Raw genomic sequence first — 19048 nt, forward strand, 5'->3', positions numbered from 1 at the left:
TTTGTTCTTGTTGTTGTTGTTATTTATTTATTTATTTAATTTATTTTTGGCTGCATTGGGTCTCAGTTACGGTATGTGGGATCTTCGTTGAGGCATGCAGGATCTTTCGTTGTAGCACGCAGGCTCTTCGTTGTGGTGTGTGGGCTTCTCTCTAGTTGTGGCGTGCGGGTTTTCTCTTCTCTAGCTGTGGTGCACAGGCTCCAGGGCGTGTGGGCTCTGTAGTTGTGGCACACGGGTTACAGAGCACGTGGGCTCTGTAGTTTGCTGCATGCAGGCTCTCTAGTTGAGGTGCATGAGCTCAGTAGCTGTGGCGCACAGCCTTAGCTGCCCCTTGGCATGTGGGATCTTAGTTCCCCGACCAGGGATTGAACCCGTGTCCCATGCATTGTAAGGTGGATTCTTTACCACTGGACCACCAGGGAAGTCCCAACCCACTAGCTTTTACACACAGTTGACAGTAGAGTGTGTTGTCTGTTTACTAGAGAGGTGGCATGTGAGCATATGCCGAGCAAACATACTATTAACCAGAAGATGTGGTACATATATACAATGGAATATTACTCAGCCATTAAAAAGGATGGAATAATGCCATTTGCAGCAACATGGATGGACCTAGAGATTGTCATGCTGCGTGAAGTGGGTCAGACAGAGAAAGAAATATTGTATGATATTGCTTATGTGCGGAATCTAAAAAAAAAGATACAAATGAATTTATTTACAGGATGGAAACAGGCTCACACACTTAGAGAATGAAGTTGTGATTGCTGGGGGGAAAGGTGGGAGGGAGGGATAGTTGGGGAGTTTGGGATTGACATGTATATACTGCTATGTTTAAGTGGTTAACCAACAAAGACCTGTATAGCACAAGGAACTCTGCTCAATATTATGTAACTACCTAATTGGTAAAAGAATTTGAAAAAGAATAGATACATATATACATAAAAAAAGAAAAAAGAAAAACCTCTGTGATGACCTGTATGGGAATGGAATCTAAAAAGAAAGTGGATATACATATATGTGTAGCTGACTCACTTGCTGTATAGCAGACACTAGCACAACATTGTAAATCAACTATACTCAAATAACGAAATTAATTTTTAAAAAGTGTGTATTGAGCACTAACTCGGGGCCCAGTTTTATGTGAGACATTGCAGAGGATACCAAAAGGGACCAAGACACATGAAGCCATTAGTAAATATGTATATGAGAAATCATGTTTCTCAGTGTATGTGACATGCACAAGAAAGTCAAACAAGCCATACCTCTTAACCCTGTTTACTGAGACCACAGCTTGTCACCTGTAGTCATCAATGCATGTTTGCAGAATAAAGAAGGCAAGATCAGGGTAGGCAGATAATTGTACTTGTGCCAGACTTTTTGCAAGAGATATGATCTGAGATATTTAAAAAATACATGGGGGAGAAGGCAGGCATCCTAAGTGAGGTACAGAAATAAAAGCAAGAAGAGAATTTAGAGAGGAGAAAGGTGAAAAATGTGGGCATAATATCATCCATTATTAGAATATAGATATTGTATAAAGCTCCATTAAATTTACAATAGTCACATAATAACTTCCTAGAATTTTTCAGTCGTATCTCCTCCACTTTGATTTTTGAATGAATAGCTAAGTCTTTACATGCTCGCAAAATACGGTCATTTCTTTTTTCCCTTTTACCTCTTTTCTCTCTCTTTTTCTCTCTTTTTATTTAGGTGTGTTTTATGGCTCAGAATGTGGTCTGTTTTTTTTTTTTTTTAAAGAAATGATGATGTTACAATGTTCTTTCACCTTTATTGTATATGACTTCAAAGTTATATATGGTTAAAAAAAATCAGAATGAAGCACCTCAAGTGTTCATTGATGGATGAATGGATAAACAAAATTCAAATGTAGTGTATACATACAATGAAATGTTCAGCATTTTATAAAAAAGAAAGGAAATTCTGACATACTACAACATGGATGAACCTTGACAACATGCTAGGTGAAAAAAAACAGTCACAAAAAGACAATATTATATGATTCTACTTACATGAGGTTCCTAGAAAGTAGTCAAATTCATAAAGACAGAAAGCAGAAGGATGGTTGCCAGAGGTTGGGGGAGGGTGAATGGGCAGTTAATGTTTAATGGGTACAGAATTTCATTTGGGGAAGATTAAGAAGTTCTGGAGATGGATATGGTAATGGTTGCACAACAGTGTGAATGTACTTAATGCCGTAGAACTGTACACTTAAAAATAGTTAAGATGGTAAGTTTTGTTATGTATATTTTACCACAGTTTAAAACAATGGAAAAAATGTAAAAATCAGAATAGTACTCACAGAGAAATGGTTATTTTTAAAATTTATTTTATTCTTTATTTTATTCCAAAGGTTTGTATTATTTTAGGACCAGTTTGATTTTTTAATAGACTTTCCTTTTTAGAGAAGTTTTAAGTTCATAGCAGTATTGAGCAGAAGGGAAGCACCTGGGTGGTGGGAGGTGTGGCTTAAAGATCTCTGTGAGCATTTCAGCCAGAGCCCTCTGGATTATTCATTTTACCACATTGGCTTTTTGACGGATGAAAAGCATGAGACAAAGCACAGGTAGAAAGCCAGTGTTGTAAAATCATTTATTGATTCAGACCTTGTCAATTCAATCATACAATGTGTCTGATATCTAATTTTTTTTTCTTTTACTTGATAAAACTGACCGCTTCACTTGACAGTATTTAGGAAATGTGTGTATACACAGTATGTGGATGCAGTCTTTAAAGATGAACCGAGGAAACTGAATGAAGGGAAGGCTGGAGGTGGCACTTTAAACTTGGGTGCGTTTTGCCGAAGATAGAATAACAGTAGGGGGAGATGAAGGTACAGGGGCATCCTCAGAGGCATCCCCTCTGTAGACTTCAGCATGGTAACGTGCTCCCAGAGCAGTTCACGGGGAGAATTTACCCGGACCGGCTTTTGTTGTGCTTGCTGTTGTTGTTTCCCCTGAGTCCTGAAAAAGGTTGGCTCAGGGCCTGGAAGCGCTGCAGTTTTTCACGTTCTGGCAACCTAAGAAGAGAAGGTATTTTGCAACTTAGCTCGGTTGTTTCTTCATGTTTGGAGAGAAATATGTCTTCTTGTAGATTGTTTTTTAAGTTGAAAAGAAGCATACTTTCTCATTGTACTGAAATGTCTCTTCCATATTCATACTGTATTTGCATCTGAGTCCAAAAGCAATACAATGATTTTGTTCCCTGGTAATTCTCAGGCTCAAAAATTAGGGTGAACCACACTCCCAGTGGGATTCCAATGAAAATTTGATTTGCAATAACTAGAGGGAGACACAATAAAACCTTCCACATAGAAAGTCAAGATTTATGCTCTCTGTTTACCTTAATTTTATGTCCTGGGGAATGATCATCTTTGACATTTGTAAACTACCCTTCCTGGAATGGTCCCCCAGGTCTTCCTCATTCAAGAGCTACTCTCTGAATGTCACTTCTCTCCTCAGTGACATGCTATTATACCATGGTGGGAGGCCGGGGCCTTTAAGTGGGAGGGAGCCGTGTGATGTGCTTAAAGCAAAACCTGAAACACATCCCTCAGGGAAGGAAACTCTGGGACTGAGAGTTCCTGTGCATGTAAACTATACTGCCAGTCTGTATGGCTGGTTGGGAGAATGTGCTTTGCAGGGCAGCTTCACTCCAGGGAAATTAGTAAGTGTGCCTTTGGGTCTTTTCAAGTCTTAAAAACCTGGTTTAGGTAAACGTCAGTGTTGTTGGTAGGAGACTAACAGACTGTGGTTCACAAGAGAGCAAGAATTTCTTAAAATCATAACACCTTTCTGAACACAAAATCAGACATGGTAACTACTTCCAGTAGTTCTATTTTTGGAGCAGCTTCCAAAGTGATGAATACAAATGACAATTATCATTCTCCTAGCTTATTCACTGCATCACACTGTCCTGGGAAACTACAGTTGTGGAAATCAAGGGAATATTGCTTAATATTACTATTAATAAATTACATGCTAGAGTAGCAGTGGCAATAGCTCACCAAGTTGATGTAACAGAATATGTAAGTGTGCACATGATTCATATTCTCCAGAACTCAATCTTACTTTTAAGTCATTTGCGATAAAAGATGTCCAATTATAATTTTGCCTTTCACATACTTTGAATTATAAAAGCTGAACTATATGTTAGCTAATTCATAATACTTCAAGTATTTACATGCGTGCATGTCTCTGTATCTCTATCTCCCTGTCTGTCTGTCTATCTATCTGTCTATCTATCTATCTATGTTTCCCTTAAGTCACTTTAACTTGAAAAAGCAAAATAGAATTATCTACTTTTAGGAACTCATTTTTTCATTCTACAGCTCCTAAGATGGCTAAACTATTCTGTCTTGCCTGTGGTTTCAGTGTATGGAGAAATAATCATTTTTCATCTTTCACTCAAATTCTCAAACTTTCTAAGGAGGAAAAGTCATATATATTTTTTCTTTTAGGAAAAGCATTCTTTAAGGATGTCTTTTCCACAGTTTCTTCAAAATATGAGATGCATGCTTTTCTCCCCCTTAAAATTTCTAGTTAGTACCAGTCCAAATTTACAGCAAAGTTTGATTGAGGCTTAATGAATAAACCTAAGTATCTTATATTTTGTTATACTACAATAAGCACAAAAATTTGTTAATTAAAAAATTGAAAGCATGTTTACTGCATTAATATTGATCCAGTTCAATTTTAATACTTGAATTCAGAAATTAATAATAATTTTAACTTAATTTGAATCAATTGCTTTTTTAATTCTTGGAAGGTACTTTCAAAATTAATGTTACTGTTTTAAAAATCCTGAGTAATTGAGACAGGTCAAGCTACTCATCTGATTCTAGGCTTTGACACATTTGGGATTTGGAAAGGCTAAGACCAGTATTTCAGAATCCAGTGCAGTAACTGTGCATGTCAGATATTCCTTTTTTTTCTCTACAGTATCAATAGCATTTATGCAGCTTGCAGTAAGCATCTTATTCTGTAAGAGAAGAAGTAATCAGACAAGTAACTGATGCTAGTTTTCTCTGTTACACCTTGTTGAAATATACACTTGATGCATTAACACTCCCACTGGAATACCTGTGGTACATTCGATAAAACATCTCATAAGACATCAAATCAAATCCAAGTATACCCCCTACCCATCTCACCCCTCACCCCCAATGTGTCCTTACAGTTAAACATAGAGCCTGAGACCATAGAATAGAAGCACACTTTCAAACCCAGATGATGTTTATGGTCTTGCAATGAGAAGTTAACCTTTGAATAAAGCATTCATTTGCAACTGATACTCCCAGGTAAAAAGTGAATGAATTAATATATTTATTCCTTTATTTGCTGCATAATTATAGCTACTTTTTAGATTCTAGTTATGGGTACCAATAATATCAAAAGTACAAGAAAAATGAATAAGGCATTTTCTGCTCTTAATGCGTTAATGACTTTGAGCATGAGATAGAAATGTAAACATGTAATTAAAATCCAGCAAAACAACTTCCACATCTGGTCAAGATGGAGTAAAAGGAAACTGAATTTATCCTCCAAGTACTCAAAAGGCAGATAAAGTGTATGAAACAATTTTTTTCAAGGCATTAGACTTAAACCTAATCATAACAAAGTCATATTGAATGTAAATGGTTTAAAAACCCCAATTAAGAGGTGGAGATTATCAGTTTGAATAAAGAAGCAAGACCCAAAAGAAATGTACTTTAAATATGACATAAATAAGCTGAAAATAAAAGGATAGAAAAATGTATATTATGATAACATTAATCAAAAAAAAAGCTCTAGTGGCTATATTAATATCACATGAAGTTGACCACAGAGCAAACAAATATTATTGGGGAAACAGAAGGTTACTTCATAATGGTAAAGGGATCAATTCATTGAGAGGCCATAACAATCCCAAACATTTATGTTCCAAAAAATAGGGCTTCAAAAATACATGTGCAAACTTGATAGAACAAAAAGAAGAAATAGACAAGCCATAATTATATTTAAATGTTTCAATATTCCTACTTCAATAGTAGATAAAAAGGTAAAAAGAAAATCATTAAGTATATAAAAGACTTCAATAATGCAATTGCATTGATCAGGATTCTCCACAGAAATAGAACCAACATGATATGTATAGATACATAGAAACTTATTGTGAGTGATTGGCTCACACAGTTATGGAGGCTGGAAGTCCTATGATCTGCCATCTTCAGAATGGAGGCCCAGGAAAGCCAGTGGTGTAGTTTCAGTGCAAACCTGAAGGCTTGAAAACCAGGGCAGCTGATGGTATAAGTCCCAGTCAGGGTCCAAAGGCCCAAGAACCAGAAGTGCTGATGCTCAAGATTAGAGGGTGGATGTCCTGGCTCAAGCAAAGAGCAAAGTTGTCCTTTCTTCACCTTTTTTTGTTGTATTCAGGCCCTCAGTGGATTGGATGATGTTCACTTGCATTGGTGAAGGCCATCTTCTTTACTCAGTCTACTGATGTAAAAGTTTTCCAGAAATACCCTCACAGATACACCCAGAAATGCATAATGTTTTACCAGTTATCTGGACATCCCTTAGCCCAGTCAAGTTGATGCATAAAAGTAACCATCACAACAGTCAACCAACCTGAACTTTATAGAACACTCCAGCTAACAATAGCAGAATACACTTTCTTTTCAGGTGCACATGGGGCATTTACTAGGAAAAAACATTCTGGTTTTAAAATAGGTCTAATTAATTTAAAAGGATTTAAGTCATACAAAATATGGTATCTGACCAAAAGGAAACTAAATCAGAATTCAGAAATAGAAAGGTCTCTAGAAAACTCCAAATATTTGGAAACTGAATACCATGCTTCTATATAATACATGTCAGAAAAGAAGCAAAAAAGAAATTAGAAAACATTTTGAACTAAATGTAAATGAAAGTACAACATATCGAAATTTATATAAATAAATAAATATACATATGTATTTATATATATAAAGTTTAAACAATAGTTAGAGGGAAATTTATAGCATTAATGCCTATGTTGAAAAACAGAGAAATGTATAAAGCCAATGACCTTAGCTTCAACCTTAAGAAACTAGGAAATTAAGAGCAAATGAAATGCAGAGTAAATTAAAAAAAAAAAAAAAAAAAAAGGGACCGAATAAGTATTGGAGCAGAAATCAGTATACTGAGTACAGAAAAAAATAGAGAAAGGCATTAAAACCAAATATTTTTTTTCTGGTCTTTGAAAAGGTTTTTAAAAATTGACAAATCTTTAACCAGACTAATCAGAAAAGTAAAAGAAAGGATACAAAATTGTCAATATTGGAATTGAGAGAGGTGACATTGGCACACATTCTACACATACTAAAATGTTAATAAGATAATATTTTGTACAACCTCATGCATGATGATCTACAACTTAGAATAAATGGACACATTCCTTGAATGACTCAAACTAGAAAACCTAATTTAAAAATAAATATAATATCTTTATATCAACCACAGTAATGTGATTTCTAGTAAAAAAAAAAAAAACCTTCCCACACAGAAAATTCTACTCCCAGATGGATCCATTGATGAATTCTACTAACATTTAAGAAAGAAATACTGCCAATTCTACAAAACTCTTCCAAAAAGAAGAGAGAATACCTCTCAGCTAATGTTTTGAGGCCAGCATTACCCTGATAAAAAGACCAGACAGAGGTATTACAAGAAAATAAAGCTGTGGACCAATATTCTTCATGACATAGATGCAAATATTATAAACAAAATATCAGCATACTGAGTTCAACAGTATATAAAATGAACAACACATTATGACCAACTGGGTCATTCAACTCTGGTTGGATAGACAACCATCATATTGTTTTTTAATATCCTGAATCCATGTCTATAAGATTACCCTTTCCCTGATATGAGGCTTATATAAACAACATCATTTTTTAGGTCATCCACTGCACTTCCCTCCACCAGAGAAGATCCCTGAAGTGTTAGACACCCAAGGCTTTTCTTCATTTCCAAGGCTGTGGGAAACAGTTGTCATGGGCTCTCTCTTTCCATGTCAGTGTCAGTCTGTCCTTCTTGGAGCTGATTCAGTTCTTAGGGAATATGCCTCTTTTGTTGGAAATAGTCTTTCCGGTGTCACATTCAAAGATTTATGAGTTCAACTATTCTTCTGGTGTCAGCACCCCAGGCTCATCTGCTATGTTCCTTTCTCCAGAGATAAGTTATTATTTTTAACCATTCAACTTTCAAAAATCTGACTCTGAAAACTTAGCCTAACACATGTAACATTTATTAAAATTGCTCAGACTTTTAGCCTTGAATGTTCTTGAAATTGCTCCAGAATGACATTGCTGGTCTTCCATCTTTTTATACCATGCATTCTCGTGGGTTGTACACTGGGATATTTTTTTCCAGGTAACTGGTGCTTTAAATGATACAATTTTCTCTTATCTGTGGTAAGATTTGTCTCCAGTTTGTCTCAGTGCTTCGTTGTGAGCTTTCCTTGTAGATACTCTTATTTCTAGACCATCACTTGGACTCACCAATATGCTTATCCTGAAATGTTGTTTGTCACCCTTCTGATCCTACCTCTTCTTCCTTTCTCTCTGGTCCATCACCTGAAATGACATTATTACAGCCAACATAAAAGAGCTATTCCTGTGAATCATAGTCCTAGTCCTATGTCATAGTCCTCCTTTTCTTTCATCTTGAGTCTAATTCTTCAGAGTCAGTTAGAGAAAAAAAAAAAAAAAAGGCAGGGCATAAATTTGGGATTCCTGTATTTTAGGGACTCTAATTTCTTGTAGTCATAAGTAATCATTTTACTGTCATCACCCATTGTGTTCCAAAAAAGGAAATAGGCAGAGTTGGCAAACACACATCCCTATGTACACAACTCACACATGTTAATCACATATGTAATGCATTGAACAGCTGAGTATGTAAAGGAAAGGTCCTAATATCTTATTCAACTGCTGTACTAAACACCAAATCCAATTTATAGACACCCTGTTGTATCTGAACCCATCCATATGTGGCCATTTTGGAATCACACCTCATAAAATATCCCTACTATTAAACTGGAGGAGAAAAATCTTCAAATTTTCATAACTTTATATCTTCCTCTTCAATGTATTCTCCAGCTAAGGAATTTAATTGTTATAAGAAGAGGTGGGAGGATTTTTTTTTAACTCCACTGCTAAATAACAAGACACTGACAGGGTGACTCATTATCTGAATCCATTAATCTCAGCTGAATAGAAAGATCCAGATGGAATTGAGAGGAAATGGGCTATTCCTTTCCAAGAGTTAGCATAAGGACTACTCAGCTCAGGGTGGCAGATTTTATATTTAGTTTTGGCTAAGGAAGTATAGGTCACATTTTATGTTTCTTCTGAGGATTACTAAAGAAGCGAACATTGTAGAGAACATTTTCTTTTTCTTAATTCCTAAGGCTATAAGAACTATAAAAATCTTAAAATCTGTAAAAAGTATACAAATGCTTTCAAATTATTTATAATATAAAAGGGACAATAATTTATAGAGACCTCAGATTTAGGACATGCCTGTACACACACACACACACACACACACACACACGCGCGCGCACACACGCACACCCCAAACCTTTTTTTTCCTATAAAATATTTACTGACTCCCTAGCAAAGTCCTCACAATAAAATCGTATGGGCTTTCTTTAAGAGAGTTGAATCTGCCATACCCAGGATTGGCAGTTTTATCTTTCCATGAGGAACAAGGGGTCTGGGGTAGGTTTAGCATAAAGCAAGGTTGGGTTTGATACAGTTTGGTTGAAAGTTGGTTTCATTCAGAGTTGCTTGGGCAATAACTTAATCTCTCTGAAACTCAGATCCCTTATCTGCACGTAAGGAGAATAATAACAGCTGATTCAGTGTTGTGAGGATTATACTAGATAACATCTATAAACTACTAACCCCTGCTTGGCCCTTATGGTAGATATCCAAAGATGCCTACCTAGCCTTTTGTTTATTCTTCCATCACTGATGGAAAAGAGCATGAAGCTGAGAGACTGAGGCTTTGAATGAAAAATACTGAGTCTCTGAGAAGCAAGATCTTTCAAGATGTAATAAATCAGCTTTCATCTCATGGGAGTAGTATGAGATGAAATCATTGAAGGGAAAGAGAGTTATTATAACAGCAACTTGACTGCTGTGTTGGAGAAACTTATACGGCTGACTGTAACAGGGCTGCATAAGCTACATAAGACCTCAGGAAAGGAAGGAAACAGGGGCCTGGATTGTCTGTAGAAAAGATGATTGAGAGCTGAAGGACTCCATTATCATTGTCCTCTAAGTCATGTGCATTCTGAGGAAGCCAGAGGAAAATGTCCTACTCCCTGCCCTTCTGTTTGTCCACATTTGGTCCCTCAGCCTTAACGCAATTCTTCAGATAGTGATCCGGGCATGGCTGGTGGTGGGCAGTGGATGGTCCTCAGAGTGCAATTCTGTCTGGTAGTCTACTTCATGCTAACTCAGCCCAATAGCATGTCCAGCAACATTTGAGTTCAGGCTAATGGAAGAAGTCTGAGTTCGGTAGATAGTTGACAAGAATACGTTAGAGGCAATAGTCATAATCTGCCTAAATAAATATGCATAAAATATACATAAAACCATGTCTTTGCCCTATGTAATTCCAAAGTCATTCTGATATCAGAGGTATTCTAATATCAGAAACTGTTTACCAACTTCTCTTACATATACACAGCTGCCATAACCCTCTAAACACACCTTGATTAAACACAGAACCTGTTCAATGCACCCTTGTAGATTCTGTGAGAGGCAGTGAAAATAGAGAAGCCTCAATAGGTATTCAAATTATCTGTAAGAAATGGAATGGAAAAACTCTATCTCTAGATCTCCTGGATGACATTTTTGACTCTTGGCCAAAAAGGAGTCACTTTTATGGTCTGTGAGTTAAAGAATGAAACTCCGTTAGAAATCAGCTCTACCCCCAAGATCAGTTTCTTTACTGATGATGTGCAACTGGCCCAACCAGTTAAGTTAGCTGGCAGAGTCATAAACATACATGCTGGGAGCTTTGGTTTTGAGTTCCAGCCGAGGCTAAGATACCGCTCGTAGATCGTGGTGGGTTCAGCCAGGACACTAGGATGAACGTGTGTGAATGTGTCCCCTGGGAAGCTTGAGCCTGGTGGGCCACTTCTCCAGCCTGTCATCCTGGCCTGCACTTCTTGCTGTGCTCTCTCCTTCACCTCTAAATCAAAGCATTACCTGACTTGACTCTGTGGGGTCTCATGAGTCCTTACAAATGTCCCAACTTGGGAAATTTTTTCAATTAAGATGTCTTTTGATGACTAAACTATCATTGAATTTCCTGGAAAGACTTCTAGGTACCACAAAATTTTATTTTAAAAATAGGTAAAAATAATCAGGTTTACTTAGCATCTCCAAATTTTCATTAATTAAGAAAAACTGTACATTTTTGTGTACGAAACTTGAGGTGGGGGGGACCTGATAAATCAAAATGAAAATTTACCTTCCCAGGTTAATTATGTATAAATAAAATGTATTAATATAAGTACATATCAATAACTGTAGACTTTTCAGGTTGAAAGAAACATACCTGTTATTAAATAACGGACTGGTAAAGTTAAAAAAAATTTTTTCTGTAAGAATAGGTTTCACCACATAATTCAGTCTTGATTATGTCTCATGCCAAGCAGAATGTTGTATACATCATTGATTTTCAGTAATATTTGCAATTGAAAGGAATCGTCTTTTTATATTATTTAGTGCCATGTGGATGTTTTAGTGTTTTCTCCCTAAGTAATTTTTACATTGTAGGGGCCTAAGACAAAGCATTATGTTGATTCTATATTCTTAGTTCCTTAGAGGAGAATGCATGTTAAATGCTCAGTAAAAATTCTTTCTTTGGCACTCAGGGAAGATACCCCATGGAAAACAGTACCATGGAAATGTCTATTGCTGGTTTTGACTCATCTGGAAGTACAAACAAGGGCGTTATCTTAGTTTTCATGAGAACTAGGTTCTAGGAGTCTTGGACCATTATTTATCACTCATCTGTAGCCATAATTATTCTTGATGTGCTTTGTTTTATTTTATGTGATATTTTCTTTGAGAAAAAAATTACTTAAGTCAGGCCCCAAAAAGTGTTTTACCTATCTCAGAGGGCTATTTATCTTTCTGAGGGTGGCAAAAGTAATGAAAATGTAAAGTGACTGGCTGACCACGAACTCATTCAATGATTGATTTATTTAATTAAATGATTCATAAGCACTGACAATGCGTGAGGAAAGTTGTGCTTTCATACATAAGTTGGGTGTGAAAGGGAAAGAAGTAAAGGTAGGGCCTTCTGCATACCAGGAGAAAGGAGGATTGAAGCAAAGACTTGGAAGCAGAGATGCATGTGCATATGAAGAGAACAGTCAGAACTTCTATCCATAACTGTAGAAGCAGCACCAGAATCATCTCTAAACCTGATGAAATTCATAGTCACTTCAGATTTAAAATTCCTCATTCTCCTCTTCTTTCTCCTTGGTCAGGCCTTGTTCAGTTTTCAACCCCTCCAGAGACACTTTGATGAGTAGAGGGACATACCTCTACTTTCAGGTGATAGTCCATTTAAATTTCATTGACCATCTACTATGAGCCAGGCACTGGGCATAGAAAATACCCACTTAATAGGAACTCACAGTGTGTTGGGAGAGGTGGCAGGAAGGTGTCTTCAGAATAATAGAGAAAACATGATAAAGATGAGTTTGCACCCAGAGAGAACAAAGGAAGGTGTGTATATATGTATTTGGGGGAGAAGTAGAGAGAGTCAGTTCTTAGACCCACCAAGGGTTTGATGAAAAGGCTTTGAGAGTAGAGATAAGTACAGGTGTCAGCCAGGCAAAAATAAGAGAGAGTGGTGTTTCAGGCAGGAGAAGCTTAGGTTTAGGCAACTAGGAATAAAACTGAAAGTGGGCAGTGGGTTTCTTTCTTTCTCTTAACTTTTCAAATTAAATATTGGGTAGATACATATGAATATTTTAAAAACTATAGGTAAGAGACAAAAGATAGACCTACAGTGGACCCTTGTGTATCCTCTGCTCCATCTGAAAGATGGTTATTACTGTTGAAGCCCACGGTATGCTCCTTCCCATTTCCTTGCTACCCACCCCAGGGAACAGTGTCCTTATTTTTGTGTTTATTATTCTCTTGATTTTCTACTTCCTTTTTTATATTTCTTACTTTTTTTTTAACCATACATGTTTCTGTCTCTAGAAATATATTGTTTAGCTTTCCATGTGTTTGAAAATTTATATAAATGGGATCACACTTTTTTTGGTTTCAGTTTATGATTTACCCAAATTGTTGCATTGCATTAATACTTCATAATATATTTATCAATTTTAACATCATGCTTATTTATATTGTTTTCATTATAAATATTCCAATATTTTTTTTCTTGGTGCACATATGTAAGAGTCTTTCCTATGGAGCATGTGTAGGTTTAGAATTTGGACTTGAGGGTGTGTGCATGTCCACGTATACTGGACTGGGTAACACCCAACTGTTTTCTAAATTGGTCGTATCAATTTGCATTGCCACCAGTAGTGTTTGAGAAGGTCTTTTGGTAGCAAATTCAAACTTTTTGTTTGTCAAAAAATGTATTTATTCTACCTCATTTTTGAAAGATATACTGACTGTGTACACAATTCTACATTAATTGCTATTGCCTTATAATGTTTTATTACACTGTATTCTGGTTTTCATTGTTGTAATTCAGAAATCAGCTGTCATTCCAATAATTGTTCCTCTATAAGTAATCTTTTTTACTATGGCTATTTCTGGAGTCATCTCCTTGTCTTTGGAATTTGGTAGCTAACTATAGTGTAAAATAGGTGTGTGGTTTTCCTAAAGCTGTTGATTTGTAACTATTAATAGTTCTAGAAAGTTTCCAGCCAATATCTCCTAAAACATAACTTCTGTACACTCCTTATCTCTTCTCATTCTGGAATCAAATTAGATGTATTATAGATGTTCTCACTGTGTCTTCTAAACCTCTTTCTCATATTTCCCATCTTTTTATGTTATTTTCTAGATAATTTCAACAGTTACTTCTTCAATCATGTCTTATTTACCTTCATCCCTTTCATTATATATTTTTCAAAACTTCTAAAACTATACTTTCTATTTTGGGGAAGATGTATTTGAATTATTTTCCAAATAAACCTGGCATTTTATATTTTCTTACATTTAAAATTTCCCTTTTAAGTGTATTAACATACTTATTTGATATTCAGTGTCTCATCATTCCAAAGTTAAAGTATTTGCACATCTGATTCTATGATCTGTTGTTTCTGTCTGCTCTCATTCATGATGTGCCTTCCTTTCTTGTGTGTTTTGTGGCTTTTGACTATGGTGTCACAATCTACAAAATATCCTTTTTAATTCTTTGAAGTCAAAGTTGAAGGAAGGTTGTGAGACTAGAGGGTTGTGTTTGCTTTTGTGAGTACCTGTAATATTATTAAACTGGTACCTTTTATTATCTAGTATGTTGTACTACAGAAAATAGAACTCTTAAAAGTGGTAGGGCTTCCCTGGTGGCACAGTGGTTGAGAGTCTGCCTGCCGATGCAGGGGACACAGGTTCGTGCCCCCGTCCGGGAAGATCCCACATGCCGCAGAGCGGCTGGGCCCGTGAGCCATGGCCGCTGAGCCTGCGTGTCCGGAGTCTGTGCTCCGCAATGGGAGAGGCCACAACAGTGAGAGGCCACAACAGTGAGAGGCCCGCGTACCCCTCCCCCCCCTAAAAAAGTGGTAAAGTTTATAGCCAGGTGAGTCAAAGAGCAAGCATGGAAGAAGGGGAGTGACATGCTGTAAGTCCGACACATTATCCTGTAAGTAAATAAAAGCCATTGAAGGTCTACAAAGAGAAACATAAGTGGTACAGCCATTTTTGGGTGTTTTAGGTACATTTTCTAGATGACAGAGTGGAGAGTGGAATTAAGACAGTGCAAAGTCCCAGGCAAGATCAATTAGGTAGCTTCTTACCTCAATATTTCAGACAGGAAATGATGAAACAAACTAGGGCAGCAGAGGTAAAATAGAAGAAAGAAGATAGATTTGGGAAATATCAGAAGGTAAAATAAACAATATTTGCTCATAGCTTGAAGGAGAATGATATAGAAACTGCATAAATGGAAGGGATTAGATGACTCCCAAATTCCTGTTTTGAGTAAATGGCTGTATGCTGTGGCCATTCACAGAATGAAACTAGGAATACAGAGAAGGTTTTGCTCCTCCTCTGGAGCTTTTCCTTAGGGTAGTTTTGGCCTTTGAGGCAGGTCTGGGACATTGAAGTGCTGTAACTAACAGATATTATTTATTTATTTTTCCACAAATATTTATTGTATCAATATGTGCCAGACTCTGTGCTCTTTATCCTGATTCTGATGCTCAGGGCACTAGTCAAGGATACTAAACATAGATTTGGAATTTATCAATTCAAACATTATAGGTAAAACCAAGTGTCTCATGAGGTTGACCAGTGAGAGAAGAACAGTATTTAGATGTCAGAATCTTGTGGTTACTGATGTTTTAGGGGTTGATGGAGGAGGAATCTGAAAATGAGAAGGTAGGAGGGTGGTGAATGCAGGTAAAAAAGATGAGAGTGGAATCACAGAGTTCAAGAAGAAATAGCTAGTAAGAATGAACAAGCGAAAAAAATAAATATAAGCAACAGAAAGAAATCATTATAAAATTATATTAGATTTATCAGAGAAATCTAATAAGTAATGAAAAAGTTCTTTGGAGATAAGAAGTTCATTGATGACTTTAGTTAGGGCAGTTTCAATGGGATGATACGGCCAGAAACTATTTAGGGTAGATTGAGAACTGAGTGGAACAGAGCGGTTGGATACAACAACTAGAAATTTAGTTGAAAATGGAAGGAGAAAGAAAGACTAGGTTTTAAATGATCTGGGGAAGATTTTTTTCCAAAGAATATTAGAGATTTGAATGTATTTATAAACTTGGGTAGAAAGACAATAAAAATGGAGTTAAGTGAAGATAAAGAAAAGGGAAGAGAAAAATTATGGATTAATTTTCAAGGTTTAAAAGTACGGGGACAAGAACACGGTGGCGTGAATAAGAAAAAGGATATTTGGTCATCATAGTTGAAATTAACACTTATAAAAAAGAGGGCGGAAAGTTGAATTTTACATGTGATCAGTTCCACATAATTCACCTATACTTATATGAAAACACAGTCTCTTTCCATTCTCATAACAATTGCTGAAAAAATAACTAACACATTTGAGTATACATAGTATGCCAAGTACTGTCCTAAGCAAGTGCATTTATTATCTCATTTAATCCTTATCCTGCCTCTGTGTGGTGGCAGCTCCTCCTCCTCCTCTTCTTTTTCACATGATGAAATAACTGAGGCACAGAAATATTTTTTTAACAGAGATGTCCCTCAGCAATGTAATTTATAAATCATTTTTATCAAAAATAAATAAAAAAATATTTAGGTAAATACATGTCAGCTTCAACCCATTAATTTTCCAGCACTGCTTATACAGAAATATTTAATAAATTGTCCAAGGTCACAGTAAGAAGCAGAGTCAAAATCTGACCTAAAGCAAGTTACTCCAGAGCTAGTACTCCTAATTTGAGAATTTACATATTTTACCTTATTTAATTTTCAGCCCTAGAGGATATTTGTGGTTTGAAGACAACAATAAATATTACTTCCTGCCTCAAGTATGACTCAGAACAAGACATAATTCCTTGTGCCCCAGAGTTTAGGGATTTTCTGAATTTTAAGGAAGAGTTTGCAAATTGTGACTGCTGCGAATGGACGCGCCTGTGGGCTTTTTCCACAACGCAGGAAGCCAGCTTTCTGAGAGCCAAAGGGAATCTTACGATTCTGGAGAGAATGTGCTGGAAGAGAGCAAGAAAAAGATAGGATTTAGGGGAGGATCTTGTGAAAAGCAAAGTAATTCATTTGTGAGGGGAGGGGCATGCAACCAACATAAAACTTTCTAGATGACAAATGCTAGTGAGTTTGTGAAGTGACAGTTTTTTCAGAATGAATAATAAATTGTATGTTTTACCTCCCACATACAGATGATATAAATGTTTTAATTACTGGGAAGCTGATGTAGCAATATTAAAGATAGTGTTTGAATTTAAAACATTACCTGTCATTCCAGCACCCCAATAAAGCAATTACTTTCATTTGTTATGTGTATTATGTATATAGTCTATGTGAAAGAAACATCTCATTGTCTACTTGTATTAAAATATTGACATAAATATTTCCATCTTCCAACTTAGTGTAGTTTTAATGAGTCTATCACACCCCATCAAGTAAATGTAAGGTTAATATTAGGCATTTGGGCTATTTCTAATTTTTTTAAACTATTGTAGCTGACTCTGCAATAAGCATGTTGATTTATATAACATTCTGCTTCTGTTGAATGATTTCTTTAGGATAAATTCTCATGTGAAAATAATTATTAGGTTAGAGAGAATGAACACCTTTATGTGTTTTGCTACAGACTAGGCACTTAGGTTTAATTTTTCCTTCAACTTATTTTAAGCATTTTTTCCTCTTTTATTTGCTCTTGGGCAGAACCACCATACACACCTTTTGTGGGAGACCAAGAGATGACAATTCAAAGGCAAATGTGTTGTTGTCACAAAGAATTCTGAGACTAAAACAGAAGAGAAGAAGAATCCAGAAGAAGTAGCACTTTTTAATACATCTCGGCTCTTGTTCCCACCATATTGCATTCTTCTTTCCACACACACCTGTCCAGTAACCTAGGTGCTCTTGGACAGTGGAGGCAGGGTGTAGAGGCTCAACTCCAGCTCTGAGGTGCGATACAGAGTAAGTGTTCCATGTATAAGTCAGTGGGTGATGGAGAATGGATGGATGCAGCACAAACTTTAGAATTGTCCTTGTTGAAACTATAATTTCCTTTGGGAATTTTGTCACATATTCTACCATTATTCCTATGTTCTCCTATGAAATTCCCCCCTTTTAACTTAAACACAATCAGTCAGTCTACGTAGCAGAGACTTACTCATCGTATCTGTTTTCTCTTGTTCCACAATAGTGTCCATACTTACTCTCTGTACTGGTTGGGATGTAAATAATTCAGTGAAGGACTGAGAAAAGGCCCTCAAATATGGTGGTGCCACAAAATGGAAAGAACCGGAATTCTGACTGATGAAAAGCCATTGGACTGTGATATGAGTGGGAATATGCCTGCGTTGTGTTACGTTGCAGGGGTTGAGAAGTTGGTAGTTTCTGTAGCTGGGTATTCACTATCCTGACTAATACTCTTTACATAATGATGATAATAAATCCACAGGACTTTGCTGAGTACCTCATGATTCTCATCATTAAATTAGAGAGTCGAACAAAATCTTTAAGGGACTTGGAGTCTGGGACTGAGTCTCTGGCTTTGTTGCTGTGAGTGGGGAGGGCATGGGACTTTAAGCTTCTTTGCCTAATGAGGTTGTCACTTATTTCCAAACTACCTGATGAATCTGGGCTCTAGTATTCTGACTATAAACTGACAATTCTGCTCAGGGAAAAAGGCTTGGCAGCCTTGTTCAGAAATAAGTCTTATTCTAAGAAGTTTGTTTTGTTTTGTTTTGTTTTTCCTTTAATATCAACACTCTTCAATGCTGTTACACTGCCGAAGTGATTAGGTGCTAGGAGTGTGGACATGGCCTCTAGATCATTAAACCACTAGTTTTGCAACATGAATAATCTGAACTCAATACCTGTAATGCCGTGAGAGATAAATGACTGTGAAATTCCCCATGCATGGCTGTTCAGATGGGACTCTGGGGGAAAGCCACCTCACGTGCAGCAGTATCTGCCTGAGGTGATTAGGCTGTAATTTAATTTTATTTAAATGTGTGAACACTTTTAATAAGGCTCTCGAGGTATTATGAAGTTTGAAGAATCTTTATATTTGAAAAATGTTTTATTTTGCTCGATAACATGTAGAAAAGCCCTTATTGT

General features: G+C 36.4%; 1 long non-coding RNA gene across 1 annotated transcript in view; it reads left to right on the forward strand.

The window, feature by feature from the left end:
- LOC309815455 overlaps positions 1 to 19048 on the forward strand; it is a 71403-nt gene that overhangs the window by 23493 nt on the left and 28862 nt on the right. The gene's annotated exons all lie outside the window — the stretch shown is intronic.

Source organism: Mesoplodon mirus, assembly GCF_964341445.2.
Source record: "Mesoplodon mirus genome assembly, chromosome: 14".
Classification (NCBI taxonomy): Eukaryota; Metazoa; Chordata; class Mammalia; order Artiodactyla; family Ziphiidae; genus Mesoplodon; species Mesoplodon mirus.